The 24,665-nt window shown below is 37.8% G+C and overlaps 1 long non-coding RNA gene across 1 annotated transcript; it reads right to left on the minus strand.

Moving 5' to 3' along the window:
* Positions 1 to 9,213: 9,213 nt before the first annotated feature.
* Positions 9,214 to 19,142, minus strand: LOC139152577 (uncharacterized). The gene is made up of 2 exons (XR_011556654.1): positions 18,820 to 19,142; positions 9,214 to 10,257 (listed from the first exon to the last, which is right to left on the minus strand). It is a non-coding gene; the product is annotated as an uncharacterized lncRNA (long non-coding RNA).
* Between the last annotated feature and the right edge of the window lie 5,523 nt (positions 19,143 to 24,665).

The following is a 24,665-nucleotide window of genomic DNA, read 5'->3' on the forward strand; positions in this document are numbered from 1 at the left end:
CTAAATTTGAAATAATACTTTCTGCACGGTATCTTTATCGACCAACCTTATTTTAATCGATAAATGAAAACGAGAATTTCAAATTGAGTAACTTGCCACGTAGTAACGAAGATGTTGCCTTTCCTTAGCACGCATGACGCCGTTAATGACAGGAAGTCCATGCTAGTAGCGCAATGGTAATAGCCAACCAAAATAAGAAACTGTCTCTGTATGATACTAATTGTCAATATTGGCCATATGGGCCATCGTTCAAACAGAGTATAATTTTCAATGTTGTCCATTCGGGCCATTGAACAAACAGCATAATTTTCAATATTGGCCATGTGGGCCACTGACCAAACAAAACATAATTTGTAATAATTTTATTAAAAGAGCCGCCCTTGCAGATTTAACAATTATCTTATTATCCTCCATAAATAGATACTGACTGTTCTTTCGTTGAGTGTTGTAATGAAATAGCTTTACTAATACTGACGTTCTATTATTTTGTAAGTTTTTATTACATTTATTTTTGTTATCGAGAACTAAAATAGAAATATTAAAAAGTCCACTCTACATACCACTCTTCATTTAAATCCCTACGAGCTGGTTTCTGTTTGTTCGCCCTATAATATAATACGTTTACAACTGTAAAATGCCTGTGTGTGGTGGAAAATGAAGTCAGGGCCATATCCGGGTAAGTTGATAAAATTTATTATCATGATTGTGTAATGTTTGTGTCAAGTGGCTTTATCACTCTCTGTGTCTCATTGTGGTATTAATCTAACCCGATTGGGGGCAAGGTCTCATGACGTCATATTTAATACTGGTAATTTGAAACCATACAGACCCGTTTTCTCACTTCACTTTGCAGTTAACTTTGCAAAATGCCATTCAGAAAGCACCTTCTATGTTGAAATTTGGCGCAATTTTGACGCAAATGGTCATGTGACGTGAAGAAATGATAAAATTTACCCCTATTTTAACGACCACGCTCGGATTTTCAAATCATGTCACAGACTCTCCGCTATCCAGAAGCACCATTATTTTTATTTCGATATTGAAAACAGGAAATGGAAATTGTAGTATAATTCAATGTGCATTATATGTTTAATAGCATACTAGAAAACAATCAGCAAAATTATATTTTTAATAATATTCCTTTTTGAAATCTGATTGTGATATTTTAAATGTTAGCAGGAAATTTGTGATGGATTCTGACTTTTCCATTTTTTGTCATGAAATGCACAATATTTGCCAGTCAAGTGTGGTTTAAGAATCGTCATTCTAAATTAACAAGTATCACAAAAATATGCCAACAAAGATTACTTGTCTCCTATTCTAGTTACAAAGTGATCGCGCTACACGTCGCTATTAACATTGCGTGTTTCAGCCACTGACTGATATGTTTGCATACACAAGTTACAATCAATGCACAGCGGTCGCGATAGCCTATCGTTTTCTGTTTAACATTAATAAGCCTGTTCATTGAACACTCTTGTGTTTCAGTCTTGAAAAGTGCGTATTTTCTGACCGAGCAGACATGTTATTTTTACAGAATAACAATAGTATCAGTGTCACGTAATTACCATGAATGACGTCAGTTGCATTTTCTCTCGTAGTGAGACAGAGAAAGGTGCAGTACTCGATGATAGCGCAAAGTTCGTTGCTTGTGTATGCATATCGAGATTAGGCCGAACAAAAAGTTGTGCTGTTCCGATAACCCGACCTACCCTATTTTTTACCTGCCGATCCTAACTTTTTAGAGCTACGTAAACACGGAAGTAAAAAAAATAAAGAAAAAAACCCGTAAAATCATGCGTTCGTTACTTGATTTTTGCTTAAAATAGGATGTCTTTTATAATTGTTTTCTTTATATGTATGATGCATTTTTCTGGTAATGTTGTGTCCCCTTAACCCCTGAGAAATGCATATTTAAATTTTTTTTTGGAAAAAACAATCCCTACAGACCTACCTACCCTATTTTTGAAAAACATGTTATCAGAACAGCACAATTTATTTTTTGCCTTGGGGGGGGTGGGGTGGGGGTGGTGTGTTACGTGTGCAGTGTAGTGCTAATGGTGAGGATGATTATTTGTATGTGTTGTGTTGTGTTGTGTTGTGTTGTGTTGTGTTGTGTTGTGGTGTGATGTGAGAGAGAGAGAGAGAGAGAGAGAGAGAGAGAGAGAGAGAGAGAGAGAGAGAGAGAGAGAGAGAGAGAGAGGACACAAATGTATTATGCGCAAACAGATGTAAAGAAAGCCTTCTCTTCTTGTCACAGATACAGGTGAACATTATGAAAGGTCAAACATCTCATTAAACAGACAATCGGGTTACCAGATCAACGCGATAGTTGGTTTGTTATTAAATTGTAATAAAAAAGCAATTGTCTATCAACTTTTTTCTAAACTTTGCTTTTCATAATCTGTCAAAGATAAATTTTCGTTCACAGTATTGTAGCAGCGGCCGTACTATACAAGACAAAAACCTGTCATCTAAGGCTGGGTATTGCGAAAAGCTCAATTGATAATTTTTCCTAATTACTTAGACCTGTCGTTACACACATATTTTTGTAACACGATCGGATAGGGCGATAAAGTTGTCACATTAAAATCTGTATGAAATATATTGCTACCGGTATGCCGGAGAAAACGACATTGTCACAAACGTTTGTTTCTGAAGCGGCAGCGTTGCTGGGTGTATCTTCAAGAGACGACTGAGAGAACGGAGCGGTTATTGATAAGCGATTGTTATAGACACTATTGCAGAAAAAAATCTAATCAGGTTTAATCGGGTCACAAAAGGTCACAGGGCCAGCCTACTTCTTGTTCACTAATTGCTTGCCAATACACACGGGTAAGACCTGTGCAAGCCATCGTGAAATCGGTTTTTTTATAGGAGACATGCCTCGAGGCGGTACATCAGATGCGAAAGTTAGTAGCGTTCGAGTTCTTACCTATCGAATTGTTGTAACAAAACATGAAAATTTGGAATTAGGACTTAGAATGGCTTTGTTTCGTTAGCGACGCTCTGCGTCAAACGTGGAAGTCCAAGGGCAAGTGAAGATAATTGCAGAATGGGTGTGAGACCCGATGAGCCAAACTTAAATAAGACAAGAACAACAAGAAGCGGCGCTATGAAATATGTAGAGGAATAAATATATGGAAAGTTGACCTGCTTACGCATAAATATGTATATTTGACATTTTAAGGTCGTGAGAAATAAAAAGGAGAAATGTCTCATGAATACATTTATACATTGTAATTGCTTTTAATGAGTACGCACTGACCCTGAAAACAGTAACAAAGACAATGACACTCCTAAACTGGCTCAACTCTGTTTTTAAGGGCTGTCATAATTCATTAGCAAATTAAAAAAATATTGCAAAGATGGCAGCTTTAGTTGACTTTATTGCAGGAAGATTTTTTTCCTATGTTTCCATGCAGTTGGACATATGACCTTTAACACACTATCAGTACGCTTTTAAGGGTCTCGGTCCATTGCTTTGAAAATCGAAGGATGAGTTTTCACATTTTGAATTAATTTTTTTATTATGGATTTAGCGTCGCGGAAAGAACATCGATAAATAAAATGATAAATTGGCATTCTTTACATACGATCTCAACCCCTTTGTGTTTATCAATTCCTTCAAGCGAACCAATCCCGCATTTGAAGACACCGTATAATTTTCACATAAACGATTAAAGATAAAGTTGGCAATATTCTATTGTTGTCTGGATACAATATGAATGACTGTCTACAGCCAGACAGCAGAGTGAGAAGTCCCAGGTAGACATTAAATTATTCGCTCCATCGCCAGCAAAATAAATGTTTCGCTTTGACCAGCTCATGAAATGACATATTTGAGTTAACCAGACAGAGAGACAGAATGACTGGCCTTAAGTCCTACTGTTCTACCATGCTATCACCAACGTCGATAGAAATAGCAAACATTTATAATTAATTATGAATAACGGGCATGGGTATCGCAGAAACAGCAAGCTGTAAATTATTTTGTGGTTGACAGAGTGAGATGAACTTTCGTTATACGATATGACTAGAAGCGGGACAGCGTAAAAGCATTGGCACTACACTGAACAGTTACACAGTGTTTTTCGCTTGACATTTTCAAGAATATTGTATTTCATGTTAATATGCAGGTTTTGAACGCCAGAAAAACGAAAGGGAAGAAAAGCCATGCACAAACAAAGCTATATGGACACGTTCGGCACTGTATAGGAATGCACCATAACAACATCTCTTTAAAGGGATACAGTCGTCAGAACTGCGCTCCAACTTCAAAGGTCGAATGGGACCCATGCGACCAATTTAAACACTGTATCCAAGGTATGATGGTGATTGATGAAAGTTAAAACATGTCTGTCATAATCTACATCGTATAATTTAAATGTTGTAGCTATGATGATGAGGTGCATATGGATATCGTGCACGAAATTCATTGTTTGTAAACAAGAAACTCGCACAGGCACAGTTCCGACGACGGTGTCTCTTTAAAGGGGGGGGGGGAGGGGCAGCTGGGAATTTTCCATCCGGGACAACTGACTGGCCGAAAGAGGAAAAGTTTTAGTCGGGGAGAAGAGCAGTTGCCATCACCTGTCACTTCTCGTGCGAATTTTAGTTTTGAACACAATTGGAACTAATTTGGGATAATTGGATTTTGATATGTTTCTCAAACGTGTTAAGTGCCATATAGCTGAATGTTGCAATATTGCAAATTACTCATAAAAACAAGTGTGTAATATAAAATAGTAAAGCAGATGAGATTACATTTGTAGATTAAATCGACAGTACTTCACCATCCAATTAATAATTCCAAATTAGTTCCAATCGTGTTAATTTGTTTAAAATGTACAAGTAACAGGACTGGAACTAATTTGGGATAATTGGATAGTGATGTAAGGTCGTTGTAACCTACAACTGTAAGCTCATCTGCTTTTCTTCTTAAGTAATACACTTGTTTTTATGAGTAATTTATATTATTATACATCTACCATCGAGAACAATAGAATTTTGCGTGCGCTAAAAAAGCCGTACGGAACGCCCGTTCCGTAACACGAACGGTTTCCAGGCGCCCTATCCTCTGTGGCTGTATCCGCGCGTTCACTGCTGAACGGTTTCAAGGGACCCATTGGACGAGCGCCTGAACATGCCTCGCGCGCGCTCTATACGTACGTACGTGTGTTGTGCACACACTCCAAAACTTGCATTATCATATACCTACATTCACGTGCCCGTGTAAAGCTATGGGAGAAAGCGCCCTCAGATCCGTGCATTTTTTTTACGTATCACGCCCCGGCCCGGTGCCCAAATATGGGCAATCGCGTGCATTTCTGAACTATTTCGATACTGGTTACTACGCGCGTTGCTATCTGCAAACGTTCCATTCGTACACAAAGCCAGCGCGAGATTAGGAAAACGTCTGCTCACTCAGATCGTAGTTGCGCGTGGCGACAGTGGGGCCGTGCAGGTGACATCGGCTTTTATTTCTAAATTCTAGTGAAATCCTGTGTATACTAAGTGCGTGCCTTTTCAGTAAAAATTACCAGAAACTGACAACACGCTTTTGTCCTCCATACACCTCGATTTCAGCCTTGATCTCTGTTGGTCACGTACAGTACGGATGTTGCTTTGCGCGTTCTAGAATTCTGCAGGTAAACAAATGACGTCATTATGTATGTCAATCCGCGACGGGAAGCGGTCATCTTATTTCTGAAAAACTTACACAAATGGCGATGAATCTTTGATATCGCACGCATTTTTATCTCCTAAACAATGTTGAATATTATGTAAACTACATTTTACCATTGCATAAGGTAGGCCTATATGATAAAACATTTACGGCCCTGATACGGCTTTTGCGGCCCTTGGTCGTACGGCGTACGGGCCCTCGCACGCTCGGGCCCTTAATCTTTACGGCCCTGATACGGCTTTTGCGGCCCGAGGTCGTACGGTGGAAGGGCCCGAGCGTGCGAGGGCCCGTACGCCGTACGACCAAGGGCCGCAAAAGCCGTATCAGGGCCGTAAAGGTTTTATCATATACCTTATGGAATGATAAATATGTAGTTTACATAATATTCAACGTTGTTGAGGAGATAAAAATGCGTGCGATATCAAAATTTCACCGCCATGTGTGTCAGTTTTTCATAAATACGATGGCCGCTTCCCGTCGCGGATTGACATACATAATGACGTCATTTGTTTACCTGTAAAATTCTAGAACGCGCAAAGCAACATCCGTACTGTACGTGACCAACAGGGATCAAGGTTGAAATCGAGGTGTAATATGGACAAAAGCGTGATGTCAGTTTCTTGTAATTTATCCTGAACAGGCACGCACTTAGTATACACAGGATTTCACTAGAATTTAGAAATAAAAGCCGATGTCACCGGCGCGGCTCCACTGTCGCCACGCGCAACTACGATCTGAGCGAGCAGACGTTTTCCAAATCTCGCGCTGGCTTTGTGTACGAATGGAACGTTTGCGGATAGCAACGCGCGTAGTCACCAGAATCGAGATAGTTCAGAAATGCACGCGGTTGCCCATATTTGGGCACCGGGCCGGGGCGTGATACGTAAAAAAAATGCACGGATCTGAGGGCGCTTTCTCCCATAGCTTTACACAGGCACGTGAATGTAGGTATATGATAATCCGCCGTACGACCTCGGGCCGCAAAAGCCGTATCAGGGCCGTAAAGATTAGAAGCGCGTCTGAGATTGTGTTCCACACTGGCGCGATAAAATCGAAAGAAAAATTGTCGACATTGCATGATAATGGTCACTACTTTGACAATTTGATGGTCCAGTCACATTGGCGCCGCGCATCGCGTCGGGCAATACGCTGCGCCAATGTCCTCGTGCATCCTTTGCGGTATTTTCGTAATAACCTCATAATATTGCCACATTCAGCTATAGGGGTAGCTAACCTTTTGAATTATTTGAAAACTATGAAGATCTTTTTATCCCAAATTAGTTCCAATCGTGTTAATATAATGCATTTGCAAGTTGAAACGCTTTTACGTAGGCCTACAGTTTATCAAAATCGACTACTGCACTACCCGTTACTAGACGTTAGTTATTTGATGACGTGAAATAATGTCGGGCAAAAACAATATAAATATTCGATTGGTACCTTAACACATCGAAGTTAAAATCCGCCAACCACCGTCCTCTTCCGTTGGACACAGGCAAATCTCGCGAGATATGGTAAACTTAAAATAACATGTGATTTCGACGACGTCTTGCATTCAACTTGTTGGATAGTTTAGATTCAGTTGAGTCAACATAAAACCCATACAGTGGCTGTACTCTGTGTAAAAGGATTAGGCTGTATTTCATTAGAATGAGAACCCCGTGTTTCGAATCGCAAACACATGGAGGGTATCACAAATATGGCGTCCCGAAACAGATTCATGCTGGATACTCTAAGTATCCTTTATCGTATTCAAATTTCATGAGGGGATACAAAAGTTTAAATAGACTGGTAGAAATCAATGTTACAATCCAACAAAATGAGTTTTAAGGAACAAACTTGAGCGTTACAGAAGTTTCGCACTTCCACGGTTCTGGGTCGAATTAGGGCCTATAAATGCACTAATTGTTGATTTAACGTACACAGGGTGATCTAAGCACGGCCGTCTGGGACATACAGCCTTACACTGAGTTCAGCTGATGTATCACACAATCAAATCCAAATAACGCGTTTGGCAATAAAGGGAATGAATTACTGGGACCCGTTAGATCAATATTGTGATCCATCAGTCAAAATATTTAGGTTCACCATTCTTGAATAGAAAATAATTGAAGTCTTCGTGCTCAGGACAATAGTGTGATCAATCAGTCAAAATATTTAGGTTCACCATTCTTGAATAGAAAATAATTGAAGTCTTCGTGCTCCAGACATAACAACATCAATCCATGCTGAGGTTAAAGCATGCGTTAACGTCCTTACCTTAAGTTGAGACCTTTCAGGTGCTACCCAATGATCAGAAGTTAATGGTATCATTCTCCCGCCTTAGAGTAAGGGAAAGATGATATTTGTTCAAGTTACGTCTGGTAATAGCCATGGGAAAAATATCACCGGCCATGCAGTAAGACAGTCGGTGATTTTTACGGCTATCTAGAGACGACCTGACGCTGCGCTATAGTGTTTTTCTTTTAGAACACGATTGGAACTAATTTGGGATAATTAGATCTTCATAGTTTTCAAATTATTCAAAAGGTTAGGTACCCTATAGCTGAATTTGGCAATATTACAATTTACTCATAAAAACAATTGTGTTACTCAAGAAGAAAAGAAGATGAGCTTACATTTGCAGGTTACAACAAGCTTACTTAATCATCCAATTATCCCAAATTAGTTCCAATCGTGTTTCAGTCAAAAATCGTTTTAGTAGTCAAAGCGACAAGAGATTTGTTAATGAACTGTCTCCAAGGCAAAGTCTGTGTCTGATTTGCCTGACGTAAAATGTTCGTGCCATTCTTGGTTCAAAAAACACTTTCAGGTCCCAAAACTCTAAGGCACTCTATACTTTCTCCGTTAACAGGATTGGAACTAATTTGGTATAATTTGATCTTCATATTTTTCACATTTCTCAAAAGTGTTAGGTGCCATTTAGCTGAATGTTACAATATTACAAATTACACATAAAAACAAGTGTGTAACTTAAAAAGAAAAGTAGCTGAGGTTATATTTGCAGATTAAATCGACATTACTTCACCATTCAATTATACCAAATTAGTTCCAATCGTGTTCGTTTTACCTCACTTTATCCCTATGCAATTAGTCACGTCTTGTTCTCTTGTATGTTACTGGGCGTTCAGTATTCTCAATTGGCATCGTATGCTTGAACGTCAACATTTTCATTTGCCCGCATGAACACAAATTTTGAGAGATTAAGATGTCTTACAGGGCGAATTTTAAAACTGTAACGATAATTATGATATCCAACTTAAATTAACACACGGTGGCATGGCAGGCAACCATCATTGGGTCATCTCAGGCACAGATGAGAATGGTTGAAAAACTTTACCTTGAAGGGTGTGTTAAGAGAAATGTTTTATAGCGTCAATAAGGCGGACGTGAGTCGTGTTCAGATTGCCTAATAACAAACTATCCTTCAGGGAAATGGTCTAAAGGTGATAACGTTCTCAGCTCAGAAAAAAAAGTGAAAGAACTAACTGAAAAATTTATAGTGCAACAGAGTACATAATCGATTATAGATTTAATTACCAGCAAACTGCAAACTTCATTTCGGTGAAAAGTCGGGAAATATAACACATAGTGCCTGTATCAGTATGCTGACATGAACGGTGTGACGTCACTAAATGTAGTGTGACCGAAACACTCAATAATGAAACAAAAGATTGAATGGTCAGTCTTGTGTCAGGAGCGCGATGTCTACAAGGAACTTTACAATTTCTGACAAGAAAAATGAGAACAAGCAGCGAACTAGACTCATAGTCTATGCTTCAAATTTTAACGTTGTTGTGTTTCCTTTTGCTCAATACCGGTTGACAGCTGTTTGGTGATTTGCTGGTTTCGGCTTATGGTCACACATCCATGTACGGTCATAATGTCAACGCAGTCTTCCTTTACCTTGGATTGTGAGTTTGTAAAATATTACAAGAGGATTTCAGAGAATTATAGGCAGGTGTCTGAGTTTATCAATCTGGCGATTCCGTGTGTCTGTATGAACAAACGACTAACCGAGTGTTTTCTGTTTACTGGCCTAAATCTAGTCACTGGAGGTCAGGGCTGCCCATGTTGGTACACTGGGCACATTGCTGCACTGGGCACATTGCTGCAAAGTCAATCTGTGTATTGTAACTGGTTAACAAATAAGAGAACAGAAGTCCATGGACGAAAAGTGTTTCTATTACTACTTTTGAGGTTTCAGATCAGTCATTAGATCATATTTTCAAACGTCTTCTTGTTGATTTGACTGAAAGTCAGAAGAAAATATTTTCTGTGTGTTCATAATATACACATCAAGCAATGAACACCGTGAAATATGTCCCTACAAACAAACATTCTTGGGTGATAATTGTCATCTGTGGTTGATCAATGTCCCACAATGCTGATCGGTCCATTGCCACGACATCTTATTTCAGTATATCACAGCGGCACTTCTGCATGACGGCGTCGTAACCAGCGGAACCACAGCAGGCAGGCAACAACCAGTCGTCGTCGATTTCGACAATGCGACCATCACAACACATACTTGAGTAGTCCGAGTATGAATCGTCACATTCCACTTCCTGCAGTACAGAAATCAGGGAAAGTTTATCTTCAAAATTAGACGTCTTTATTGATCATTTTCATGATGGTTAGGCCAAATAAACCAGGCGGTGTGTTTCTTGTAACATTCCTCAGAAAATTTGGGTCGATAAGTCGAAGCATTTTTTATTTTTTATTTTTTTTTTTTTGCTGTTGGCTGAGACCAATAAAATACGATGAAATTTAGAGAATTGTTTGATTTTTTTTCAAATACGAACATAATGTCTAGGGTCAGAGGGTTTTCCTAGATTAGGTCGAGTTACTGGAAACACAAACCTACTTTATTTGGCCAAAATAAACAAATATACTGCCTTTAAAACTTAGTGGGACGTTGAAGAAGATCTGATGCGACACGATACAGAGATAGGACAACTTAGTGGCAAGGAATACGTTGCCCTGCCTGGGCAATGTCTAAACGTCACATTTTGTAATTTATCAGATGTGACGATTTAGGTGACATTAACACAGACAAATATGTAGCAGAAAAAACGAGAGTTGCAGTGGTACTAAAGCAAACTAATATATTCTGCATGTTGGGAATGCCAGTTATTATACTAAACAGAATAAGTTTTCCTCTGATTTTCTAGGAAAGACAAGAAAAGTGGTGAACGACATTGAGGTAGAACGCGCCTCGTGGACAGATAGTCGGACTATCAAACTTCTACATGAAAGTTTAAGCAAAAGTTCGAGTCTTTCACTTTCGAGGCGCATACTACCTTAATACTAAACATTAAATTTCATTTCATCAATCCACATCACATTTAATCCTAGTCATCACAAGTAAATGTAATTGAGCAGCAGCAAAGACGCAGTGTTTTTTCCAACAAATAAACAAACAATTCTAAGGAAGTTTCAAAAAACAATTCTCTTATTTTACCATGCCTTATGATTACTCCGTTTGAATATATGGGAATAGGAGACTTTAAAATTTTGTCCAGGGAACGATCAGCGTAAATCGCCAAATTACTAAACGCATCCCCTATTGGTTATGTAAGTGCATTTTCCACTTATTTTGCTATCATTCAAACGCCGTCGTATTTGCATAGCACTGTTCTACATTCTACTGTAAGGCCGAACAAATAAATTGTGCTGTTCCGATTACCCGACCTACCCTATTTTTTAACCCTAAAATTTTTAGAGCTACGTAAACAGGGAAAAACCCGTAAAATCCCGCGTTCGTTACCTCGCGTTTGATTTTTTGCTTGAACGAGGATGTATTTTATGTTGTCATTCCTTTTATATATATGATACGTTTTTCTGGAAATGCTCAGGCCAGTGTTTGACGCCCTGAACCCCTGAAAAATGCATATATAAAAATGAGAATATTTTTGAAAAAATATTCCTGCCGACCTACCTACCCTATTTTTGAAAACCATGTTATCGGAACAGCACAATTTATTTTTTGGCCTAATCAGTGTTTTCGGCTGCTCGCTCGCAAAGTCGTACTATGTGACGAAAAATCGAGTTTGTCGAATTGATCGGCCCCGATCTGACCATTCCAAAGTCAGGAGGCACATGTCAACTGAATCCTTATCAAGAGGTTACAAATATTGCAAGACCCTCAGCATATAACTTAATCTCTTATTACTTCACGGGTAATGGGTTGTAAGTACCTAATCCTGTAATTAGGCTTTTGCCTTTTGGATTATGGAGTAAATAAAATGATATCACGATAATGCGGTACACTACCATCATCTATTGTCTATGGATTGCATATTTCACTAGAACTAGCGCATATTTATTGAACACAGAATATATTATGTCCAAACTTACAATCTGTTAAAGCCCGGTGAGAATCCCGTCAATTTATGACTTTTAATTACTACTGACAATAGATATAGCTTTAACATTTCAAATCTGTGTCAATTGAAGACAGGCCGAACGAAGTATCAAATTAATGTTGAATTATCATTAACTTTTCCGCGAGTCTGAATCATTGCCTTGGCTGATGGGTGTTCTGGTATTTGGGTACATTTTGATCTCTCTGGCAAAATGTCGACATTTTAAACTAAGTTAAACTCCTTCATTGCCCACACAAAAGAGCATCATCATATATTAGAAATAGAAGATATATGAGATAGGAATATGCTGTGCTATTGTGCTTACTAGATAATTTAGAATATTGGTCTAGCTATTGTTTGGATAAAAATAAAGGAATGCCAGTGTTTGTTTTGATAAGCTAATTATAATTACTTTTTGAGTTTATATTACAAGTGGCTTCGCAACAGTCAGATTTTCGAAATATATTATAGTCGGAGGGGGAGCAATCAAATATTGATTAGTATGACTCTTGAACAGAGTGTTTTTATCTGAATAGGCGATTATTCTGAAGACGAACATATCCACCCATCATGCTTTGCGACCAATTTATAAAGGTGTTAGCAGAGAGAGATTTCTCCTCAGTTTCCAAGAATGAAAGTCGTTTCTATTTAGAAACTCAGACAATGTAGGGACCCCGTATAATTAAAACCCACTAATGATAAATGAAACACATCGTGCTTGGGGGAGTACTTTTATTTCTATCATCGTGCGAAAATTTGCCATAACGGTATTCAACGATGACGTGTATACTTGATCACCGTGCATCAAAGTGTTGAAATGGTTTCTTTTCAAAAAACCCACAAACATTTTTAACTTCCAACAACATATTTGAGCAATTTATCCCGGTCAGACGAAGTTCCAATAAAAATTTCGTCGTCTGATTTTCGCACTTTGACGCTTTTTGCATTTATGGATGTAATTATTTGTAATAGTAATGAACGGTTGCAGTGCTCGTCAGAAAGTTGATATCATACAATTCTAAAATATCAATTATTGTTGGTAGTATTATAATCAAATAACAACATTTTGTCCAACTTATCTTTGTTTCCAGAGCGATCATTTTAATCTCGATGGTAGTTGTGTTAAACTTGTAGCAAGTATAGAGCAAAGAGTGGATTCATATTATTTGTTTTCATTGCATAAATAATCGTTTTGCTCTAAGTATTAGATGACACTTTTCTTTAGGAGAAGGGGGTTTTTAGATTCTACGAAATGATTTATATTTGCCCTGCGATTTAATTAGTACAGCAATCTTGACAATGTTCTTCGTGAAAGGAAAATTGACGTCAGTTGAAGAGCTATATTTCTTTGTTTGATCATGAAAATGGCAGATCAAAAAGTAATAATGCAACTATAAACATAAAAAAGACGAAGTTAAAAGCCCAAAACTATACTTGGTTATCTGTGCGAGTCAGTCTCGCTTTCATTGGTAGAATTGTGTTTCTGTAGGACACACCTACGCACCGTTCAACCAGCAGCTTGTCGTCATAATTGTCACATATATTGTTCATAATTCAATTAATTATCGACTAATTTTATAGATACATATAAAAGCCACGTCACGTGACCAGAAATTCTGTTTCCTCTCAAATTGCCTTTTGCAAAATATCAGATATGGCTACCGATATTATGCCTTGTAAAATGTCTGCAACTATCAAAGGCAATTTTATAAATTTCTTTGAAATTTCCTTCTACTCCCACTAGGATGTAATGTCGGTTACGTGACGTCAGTTCCGGACTTATCACCGAAAAAATTAAAGAGAAAAAAACTTTGCCTTTCGTCCAAGCAAGAATTTTTAAAACGCAAGATGATAACCACTGTTCGTGTGCCATATGCTGAACTTAAGGTGCAGCGTTTGAAGTGAGTACATGGGCGACGTCAAACAAGTGTCAGTGGTAGATTAAAAATCTGTAACTGCATCTCTTCAGTCCGTTCTATATCAAGCTAAATAAGTAAATTCTTGTTTTGCGCCTAATCAAAATTGCGAAAGGTAGATTGTTAAGAAAACATGCAAATTAACACGAAATCAATATGCCTTCATTTGATAGTTTTTTCATACCACATGGCCATTCCTATAAACCATATGCTTTTAAAGGGTACTGTACTGCGGGTACTGTAAAGTGGGTATCATTGGTACAATGGATGTAATATGGCTGCTATGAGGAAGTATTTCATTTAAATACTTTTAATTTAAAGCTTAGTTTTGCGATGGAAGACTGCCAACGATGGACAAATATGCAAGAAACATTTGGGTTTTTTTCTATGAAAGACTCCGAAAAACCTAATGGCACGTGAACGCAAAATTAGAAATTTACTTTGGCTTGACCTATCGCAACATGTGTCTGGAGTCAGAAGTGCATATCACTCATCCAACTGTTACTCTAGACTCACATGTCCCCCCTCCCACCTCAGAAAAAAAAACTTTATACCGTGTGCCCGCGCCTCGACTATGTACGTACCCATGTCTTGTCTAGGCATCCGTTCATTACTTTACAATGAGCACGTCTGTGATGACGCGGTGCCTTTCGTGGTCTAGTGTTCCAAGTATCCCCCGGCCTTCTCCAGCAAGCAGTATTTCCAAGCCATCGGTTACGTGCCGAAGAAAACGGTGATACTTTTTTGTGAGGCGAAGCTAATTGCTTCTCTTACTTTACATCAAATTACTGTCTAGAAATCAAAAACTGTATATGTGCATGTTGTATTTTTACCGGTACTTCTGTGAGTGAAAGGTAACACGATTGGAACTAATTTGGGATAATTGGATAGTAAAGTAATGTCGATTTCATCTACAAATGTAATCTCATCAGCTTTCCTTTTTACATTAAACTTGTTTTTTGAGTAATTTGTATTATTGCAAAATTCAACTATCTGGCACCTAACACTTTTGAGAAATTTTAAAAAAGTGAAAATCCAATTATCCCCAATTAGTTCCAATCATGTTAAGATACTTTTTATCGGCGTTCACAAAACTAGCAATGATTGCAACTCTAGATTGACGGATTGGTGTTTGAAAACGAATTTGCGTTTCTGAAACTAGATCGAATCTGAAGGATTTTTCAATTCGCAAAATAATGCAGAATGAGCATTATTAGTAGCTATCCTGTATTGCAAATATTTAGTTCAACATTAAGAGCGGAGATTTACGGCAATTAGAACTGCTGCAAACAAAAACCTGTTGCAATTGCAGAGTTGTGAGGTTGGAGGGAAGTTTCATATTTGAGAACTCTTTTATGAGCCCAATCACAGGATATTACGAGAGGATAAGCAATTATACGTATTCCACGCTACTATTTTCAGTACCAGCATCGTGACAATGGATTCGATAGTTAGTCATTATTTCATGGTGGATTTACGATTCTTAAATCCCAACCCAAGGCCATATTCTTAAATCATTCTTATATATCTGCAAGTCAAAAAGCAACATCCAAAAACCACCTAATTAACATATAAAAAGTCATCTAGCTTTTCGTTGAATTATGATGTACTTTAGCCGGACAAATTGCAAAAGTTATTCTACTACTCCTTGAAATTAGACTATGTCAGTGAACGTTTATATTTGCTCATTTTCCCCGCAAGAGTTGAAAGTTTTAACTAACCCGGAGTCGAGAGTTAAATTTTCCAACGTAAGTATCTACGAACGTTTGCTTCCCTTAGGGAAGTGCTTTTCAAATGAAGATTTTGAGCAGCATTCTTTCCTCATAATGCAGCACAACTTTGATTAAAAGTTTCCTGCTTCTGCAAATACCGACGACCGTCTCAGAGATAGACTGAAGCTGTGTTTATAAGGTAGAACGCGCCTCGGGGACAGATATTCGGACTCTCAAATTTCTACAATTCTTTTCTGATCTACCACTTGTGAGGGCTCATTTTAAAGCTCTTGGAGAAAGAACAACTTTCATTGTCTTAGTTTTTTGAAAATCGTGAATTTCATTTTACTCCATAGAGTTAACAAGGTATGGCGACCATTTTGAATTTCAAATATCATCATAAAATGTTGAGTAATTTGTACCACTAGTTCCAATTTGAAAAATTGCACGGTAACCCCTGATTTTTATTTTTGATTTGGTAAGAGAACGGTGGAAAGTTTTATTCAGGAAAGTTCGAGCAAGAGTTTAAGTTTTTCACTTTCGAGGCGCATACTATCTTAAAACAGTCATCATTTCTAACTGATTTTACCATAGAATACATTGAATTCAGCTACCATGGTTGTCAACCGTTTTCGTTTGATGATGAAGGCCAGCCGTAAATTAACTTGCTACGCCACTTAACGTATATTTTCCGTATCAGATGTGAGTTTATCTGTCAATCATTCGTGTGTCGTAAAGTTTATTCTTAATTACGAAGCCTGCTTTTCTGCGTTGATTGGCATTCAGTAAGACGCTGTTTGTTACTTCCTGGAAGTAATTAAACAGTTTACTGTTTATGGTCACTTCATAGTTATTTTCATATTACAACTTTGCGGCTTTCAATCAAAATGCAACAAAAAGTAGAAATTGTGTGGTCCCTATACATGAGAAAAACACTGTAAAATTGTATCTATATAGATAATGTGTATGTATTAATAAAATCATGGGGGAAAATGAATCATGATTAACTTCTTATTCGTCATCAACGAGTGGCCAAATCCATTATCCATTAAAAATGTAAAGTTCAATTTCATTTTCTGAATCGTAAATCAAATGACCATATCGAAGCGAGGCATGATAATGAATCTGAAATTCGTACCTTGTTAATGGAACGTTGTTAAAAGCTCAATTAAAGTGACTAGAAATGGTGCATTGTAGCTATCAGACAGCCACAATATATACTATTTTGTACTTCCAATTATAAATGATATACTCGTTATATCTTGCGACTAATGGCAAGAATTGATGGAATAAAGCGACGCGGTATAGAAATCGTCCATCAAGCCGTATACAGAGATAACCGAAGATAAAACTGAAATCTGAAGGCTCGATCTTCTAAATGTCTCGAAAATAAGGCAGAAAAATAATAAAAAATCTTTTCTGAAGTGTTTCCGTGAATTTTAATTGCCGCCATCGTGCTTTCGCTATTAACCCCCAAACTTTAATCTTATTTATGCTACAAGTATCAAATAATACACTTTACTTGGAGGGACGGTGTACGGGATTAACATCTATCACCGTTTTCTGACATTTAACTTTTAATCCCCTCTAATGAAGAGTTTACAAATCTTATTTACCATTTCATTGGGCTTATAATCCCATCATTAAATAGAGTCAGATCCAGCGAGGTGCCGTTTCAGATATTATGAATAGTAATAAGCCATTTTAATGATTAATTTCTCCGGGGCGTAGTGTTGTTACCTTTATCTCAAAAAAGAAAGCCCGGAAGTCTGGAAATGCAAACGCTCATTTAAGGTTGGCTACTTTGATGGATGCGGGTTGCCGGAAATGTGGATTGTACGGTGAAGACAAAACGTGTCAGTTCCCGCCTCTTCATGAAAAATAGACTCGTTGAATTTTCATTAACAAAAATTACCTCGGGAACGGTTCTTGTACAAATAGAAAGGCTTTTCGCACATTTTCTTTCTTTCCATACAAGTGCAGTCGTTAATACAAGTAGGAAAAGATAAAGAATGCAATGCCTTTAAGATAATCTTTGTATGGGGGAAAACTGGAGGTCGTATTTGACGGCGGTACGGAATCGCAAAGACTCGGGCACGGAAGATTACTTCAACTACTTGAAAATCGAACAAATCGACATTTGAATTTTTCAGAAGAACAAAAAATCAAACGACGATCGCAGCTAATAAGTTTGGCTTAATCTACTGACAGGTTTGAGAAATATCATATTTTGCTTACTAAAAGATGCATTTAGAACTCGTGGGAATACTCATAGGATTAAACATAGAGCTTTCTTCAATGTTGTACAAATTCAACAGAACAGCATGAAATGGACACGATAGCACACATACACACTCAAAGATCGATATGTGTACCACAACAGTAATGCCATTTAAGTACTCAGCACGATTTAGTAGAAAACAAAACAAAGACGTAAATTATTTTTTGCTTCAAACAGTGAAATCACAGACTTCGTCTCCAGCGTGATGAGGGTTCGCCTGGCAATGAGTAATGGAAAACATAATTGAAATCAGACTTTGGCAGATGTAAATATGATAAAAAGTTTCCATATGACAAAAATGACAATGCTCCTCTTATAAAATTGCAGGGGTAAAACATTTTTTGCTTCTCATGAATTTACCGAGTAAATAATTACCTGCAAAAACTGAATGTACTTGTCAGATGCATTATCAATACAATTTAAGCTACTTTCCTTTGCAAGCAGTCAGCTTTGCAAAAATACACAACAAAATAAGTTAAATAAGACAAGATGAAATAAATAAAGTAAACTAAAATAGGTGTATAATGATAAAAAATCAGAAAGTCAACAGTTATTGTTCAGCTAACATTTCTCAATGTAGATTACCCGTAGATCTTAAGAAATATCAAACGCCACCAACCCATTGTAACTTACATTGCTAAGGCCTTTGCGATAGAATAACAAGTTGTTCTATATTTTACAAGACGTAATGAGACATGCAATGACAAAGAATTGTGGTTTCTATGCGCACTTCGATGCATTTTTTGCAGATCTTATATACTCGTTTGTGTTTTTCTCTATCTGAAACATTCTCTCCTGGTTGTCAACAATTTGTGGCAAAGTCACTTAGGTGAGTGAAAATGTACGGCCTTACCCCAGCTCGCTTTCCGAAGGCTCCTCGTCCCCTGTCACGGCTTCGACCTCGGCCATATGTACCTGATAGGGCATGGTTTATAAGTATGGCGACTAAAACCACGTATACTGACGCTCTCATTCTGTCCGCTTCTTCCTACAACGTGTGTCTCCAGAACAAAGTCTTGCTTGTTTTGACGTTGTTTGCCTATGGTAAGTCACAATTTATACACTCATAATATATTCAAAACTGTCTCACATACACCTACACGCATTGTCTGATTTCATGATAATTATGGTGTTGGCTTCCCGGCCTATTGCTTCACCAGTTGCTTTTCATTTGACTATTTGTACCACGCAAACCTTGAAAGGACTGTTCCAATGTGTAATGGGGATTTCAATATTTATCCTCCCTAATTACTGAACGAATTCCCATGGGGGATACACGCCTGAAACCAGCCTTAACGAGGAATCTGCCGTAAACAAGGTGATATTTGCAACTTTCTTTTCATTTCGTTTCTGAAAAGCCAACTTTTACTTGGGCATCATGTTGGTTTTTTTTTTATTTTGCTTTCACATTCAAGTGGTTTATTAGTTTGCCACGAGCGATATCATTAAAAGATGTCAACATCCAGTATGTTTGGGAACATGGTGAATTTATATTTGAAGTTGCATTTTATCCGCAGGAACCGCCGATCTGGCATAAAAATGTTGTTTAAAAATTCATCATAGTATTTTAGGGTAATCATGCGAAATGACAGATAAGCATGAAACAATATAGATAAGCTAAGTATCGATGAGAGGTGCTGTCAGGCCATGTTATATGGTGACCTTTTGGGGCTAAATTTAAAGAGATTTTATCTAATTATAACATCTTTTTATTTTTAAATCACTAAATAAAACCAAATTGACTTATTGCAGAGCCATGAAACTCTGAGGAGAACTTAAACGTCATACATGTTATTGTATTGCTTCGGTTTTCGGCACACACATTCATTGTGTCGCTGAGGGATGTATCACACAGTCTATTGTGTTCGTAGGATTTTCATCAGACACATGTATTGTATCGTTTGGGTTTACACTACACACATGTGTTGTATTGCTAGTGTTTGTATCACACTCATCTATTGTGTTGCTAGGGTTTCATATCACACATGTTCTGTGTTGCTAGTTGTTTCATCACACATCTATCGTCCTGTTAGGGTTTTCATCACACCTGCCTATTGTGTTGCCATGGTTTTCATCACAAAATATACTGTGCTGCTAAGGTTTCCAACACACACACACATGTGCTGCAAGGCTTCATACAACACACATGAACTGTGTGGCTGAGATTTTCATTGCACATCTATAGAGTTGCTAAAGTTTCCATCATCATCACACATGTATTGTGCTGATGAGCAACGGCTGAGAAGGGAGCACATATGAATGGTCACAGTGTGCAGCTGTTATGTGCCCAACCTTAATGAATCGTAAGTTAATGTTTATGAACTTAATTGGAAGGAGAAAACTAAGTCAGGTAGAGTGCTATGGTTGGTCCTATCGCAATATATCCAGACGAACAAATAACATTGGCGACTGGTGAAAGATAACCGTATATTTGGAATGAAAAGCCTTCATACTGAGATGATGACGACGACACGACAGTGGTGATGTTTGAAGACAGAGACGACGGCGACGTTCTCTTTAGATTCACTCGTAACTGAATCAGATTTTGACATTTTATCATATACCCATGTCCATATCGCTCCATCCTGGTAACTTTTTACCTTAAAATATCAGCCGTGAGATTTTACGGCAAACGTCGAGATATGCACGATAAACGTCATCAGTTTTGGAGTGTTCCCGAACAACATTTGCAATTGCATGGATTGTAGACAAAGTAAATGAACAAAATGGTTGCCGCTCTCCGCCTACAATGCTATGTTGTCGATATAAAAATCTGAAGGGGCCTTGAGGAACAAGGCTATATTTGGGTAGCTAAATACGGGGATACAATGTTGAATCTTGTATACTGATATTCCGTTGAAGTTCTTATAATTGTTTGGACAAGCTCTGGCAAACATTCTACTGTTCGCGCGGCACGGTCTAACTCTGAACAGGAAGTGAGCGCGTGGCGTGACAGCGATGTAACGCGCACGACACCTGTTGACATGACAACTTTAAGTGTAAAAAAATGGCCGCCTCTCTCCTCTCCGTACGACTATTTGGTGCTATCGAAATTTAAGAGATTTAAAGCAGAGAAAACGTTTTGATCGATAACGATTGTAATAGCATATTGCCCTATAAAACGTTCCTCCCGTGTGACTATTTTTAAATCCCGGTATCTTTTCCTTTGGAGTATACGGAGATGGAGAGGATTTGTCACGCGTGGTATTGACCTCAGTCTATGAATGAAACTTGTTTACACAAACATTTCCATATTTATGCGCAAGGCGAAATAAAAGTAGGTTTTTCCTATCATTTGTAAAATCCTTACCATTGGCATATGATAAATCGATTATAACCCAATATCGCCAGTTCCTTACCTCTGCGTGAGACACTCAATGTCATCTCGTGTCACACGCAGCACAAATGACACTCTTGGTAATACGACACAGGAACAGGCGACATTGGAGTAATAACCTCTAAATAACCTCTTATTGTCATATAGAGTTATAATTAACGTTGATTAAAAACCCGCCGGCTAATTAGCAAGACTGAGCATTAAATTATTTCATCGAGAAATAGTTGATCACAGTAAAGAGATTAGTTTGTGTATCTTGTAATATTTAATGTTTTTTGTACTGTTAACGAAGTTTGTGTTTTTATTATCTACCATCGGTATGTTGAAATAAAAATTAACTTACCGATCTCACCAACACAGCCCACTGTATATCATATACGATATGTATTATTATAACAATTAAATTTTAGTTCGGACATCACATGAGAAACACTGCATGCCTGTATATTTTGTGCGGTCCATGGTAAAGGTAAAAATATGACATCACAATGCCAGGTATCTGTTAAGTAGGGATTATCTCAGTGGAGTAAGATAGCTGGTTAGAGAATACTGTGTTGAAGTGGTATATCAATGAACCATTATCATAAAAAATTGTATCAGGACGAACAAAATCTACCGGCCCGCTTGGTATGATTTACAACAACAGCATTGGACTTAACGTATATAAGCTGTGTATACAACGGGACAACTAGGCATGTAGACATGATTCGGGGAGTAGCAAAACGATTAATATTACAGCTAGGGGAGCTTTAATGTAACAGTTTCTACGTGCATAGGCTTATGCGTGTTTGTACACATCTATTCTGCATTATTTCTGAATGATTGAAAATTATTAGGGGCGTATGAAATCTAGGAATGTCCGAGGCACTTGGAGTGAAAATCTAATGTTATTCTGTTATAGCTGCCTATCTCTACACACAATAATTGCCAATGTGCGCTATGTGAAACCATCGCATTCGATTCATTGACAAGTAGAATGCAACTTTGGGACAGATATTCGGACTCTCAATTTCTTACAATTCTTTTCTCATTTTAAATCTATTGGAGTAAGAACAATTATAGTCGTCTAAGTTTTCTCGAAATTCTAAAATGTTATTTCCGCCACAGGTTTAAAACAGTGATAGCGACTATTTTGAATTGCAAATATCGGTAAACATTAGGTGATTCGTTTGTCCAGTACCAAACTTTTGCACTGTGAGCCATAATTGTTATTGATTTGGTAAGAGAATAGTTGACAGAAACGTTTGAGCAAAACTTTAAGTCTTTCACTTTCGAGGCGCATACTACCTTAATCTCATGAAGTAAATGTTACATACGTTTATTTATGCTGACATAACTGTTTACAACTTGTTCGGCTGTGCATTGTGGCAAGGCAAATAACTTGTTTCGTGATGAATACGATATAGTTCTCAGTTAAAGTAATGACAGTCATAGATTGCAATAAATTTGCCTTTTCTTGTCGGATTAAAAGATCAATTATGTAGAACCTTATTAACGAATTTAGATAACAATAGCAATGACTGTAATGTAATTTAGCAAATAATATCCTGCTTCACAGCTAAGCCGACAATAATCCATTACAATTCTTACATTTGGTATTTATTGCTTGGATTAAGATCCCCTAAAGGCATGCAAAGTGCAACCATGTGATAATTCTTCATTAAACCCCGGCTCAAAAAGGCCCGGAATGAGGATTCACTGAGGTGTTAAGAATATTATGAGGCTTGTCTGTCTTTTGTCTTCTTTTCAAATTGCAATCATTATATAAATATGTTGCTAGATTTTTGGATTAAGTCCGAACGGGGGTTTAAAATGAAGGCTGGTAAGGCCATGACGTCACGATAAAAACCAAATATTTCAAAAATAATGTGAATGTACACACTTCACATCCCCTTGAAGTCTTCCGAATGTTATCCCGAAACTACTCTCCGCAACCAGAAGAATATTTTTCAGCTTAAAGGTGTGAATAAACACAAAACTACAAGTACTCATCGCCAACTAATCTGCTTCCAATATCTGTTTGCAATCGACTAAATTAGAGGCTTCTACAGACTCAATTACCAACCAGGTAACCTATAAAACGGATTTCACTTAACGGACTTCACTTAATCGGTGATGCTGTTGGTCGAGTCAAGGAGATATATTATTTGAATCTTTTGTATATTTCTACCGTGAAGTTTGAGTCTTGTGTACATAGATTTCCTGTAAAGGTAGTGCGAATGCCAGGAGTATCTGACGTAGTTTTGACCGAAGATAAAAGAAAAACCCTCAAATCTTCTCCGTCGATGGAAATAGTTGACACGGGGAATCGTAAGCTAAAGTCAGGAAAATGACACCTTGTTTTATTTTTTGGATATAGCTACATCAAGAAACTTTTAGGCAAAATTTTGCTGATATCTCCGCGAAAAGTAATTTTGGTCTAGTTATCGAAAACCAATAAAATCATACCTATCTAAAAAAATCATAAATCATAAATCATTAGTCTAGCGATATCTAGTGATAGAAACTTATTGTAGTCACAAATAACACTGCCAACGATACTTAAAATATAAAACTTTTCAGGAAGGTGAAAGTTCATCCATCGCATCGGGTGTTCAGGTTACTTCATAAGATGACAGTTATCTGCATGTATGATATAACCACTGAAACCGAGATGGACCTTATACCACCTCAAAGTATTTTTCTGGCCAGTTAAAATGCAGTATATTTGTGTAAATTAAGATCGGTAACGTAAAACTTGAGATAGACAAGATGAAATTATACGATACGTCATCCAACAGGCTAAATTCTAATTACAGGGTGCAGTAGCCAACACCGAATAACAGCATGCAGTACCCACTGCCCAGTTACAGCATGTGGTGCCCACTGCCCAAAAACAGGATGAGGTACCTACTGTTCAGCTACAGTATGGGCTATCCACTGTCTAATTACAGGATGAGGAACCCACTGCCACATCACAATATGTGTTACCCATTCACAAATTATTGAATGGGTCACCCATTGGCAATTACAGGATCAGGTATCCACTGCCCAACTACATGATGGAGTACTAACTATCTAATTAGGGGATGAGGAATCCACTGCCCAATCATAGAATGTGTTACCCACTGCAAAATTATAGGATGGAGTATTCACTAGCTTAACACAGGATTGGATTTCCACCGCCCAATTATGGATAAGGTACCCATTGTCCAATTGTTGGATGGGGTACTCGCTGTGTAAAGACATAATGCAGAACCCACTGCCCAGTTGCAGGATGGGTTACCCTCTGCCTAATTACAGAATAAGGTACCCACTGCAAATGACGGGATACAGTACCCACTGCCTACTTATAGGTGAGGAACCTACTGCCCAACTACAGG

Source organism: Ptychodera flava, chromosome 16 (assembly GCF_041260155.1).
Source record: "Ptychodera flava strain L36383 chromosome 16, AS_Pfla_20210202, whole genome shotgun sequence".
NCBI lineage: Eukaryota > Metazoa > Hemichordata > Enteropneusta > Ptychoderidae > Ptychodera > Ptychodera flava.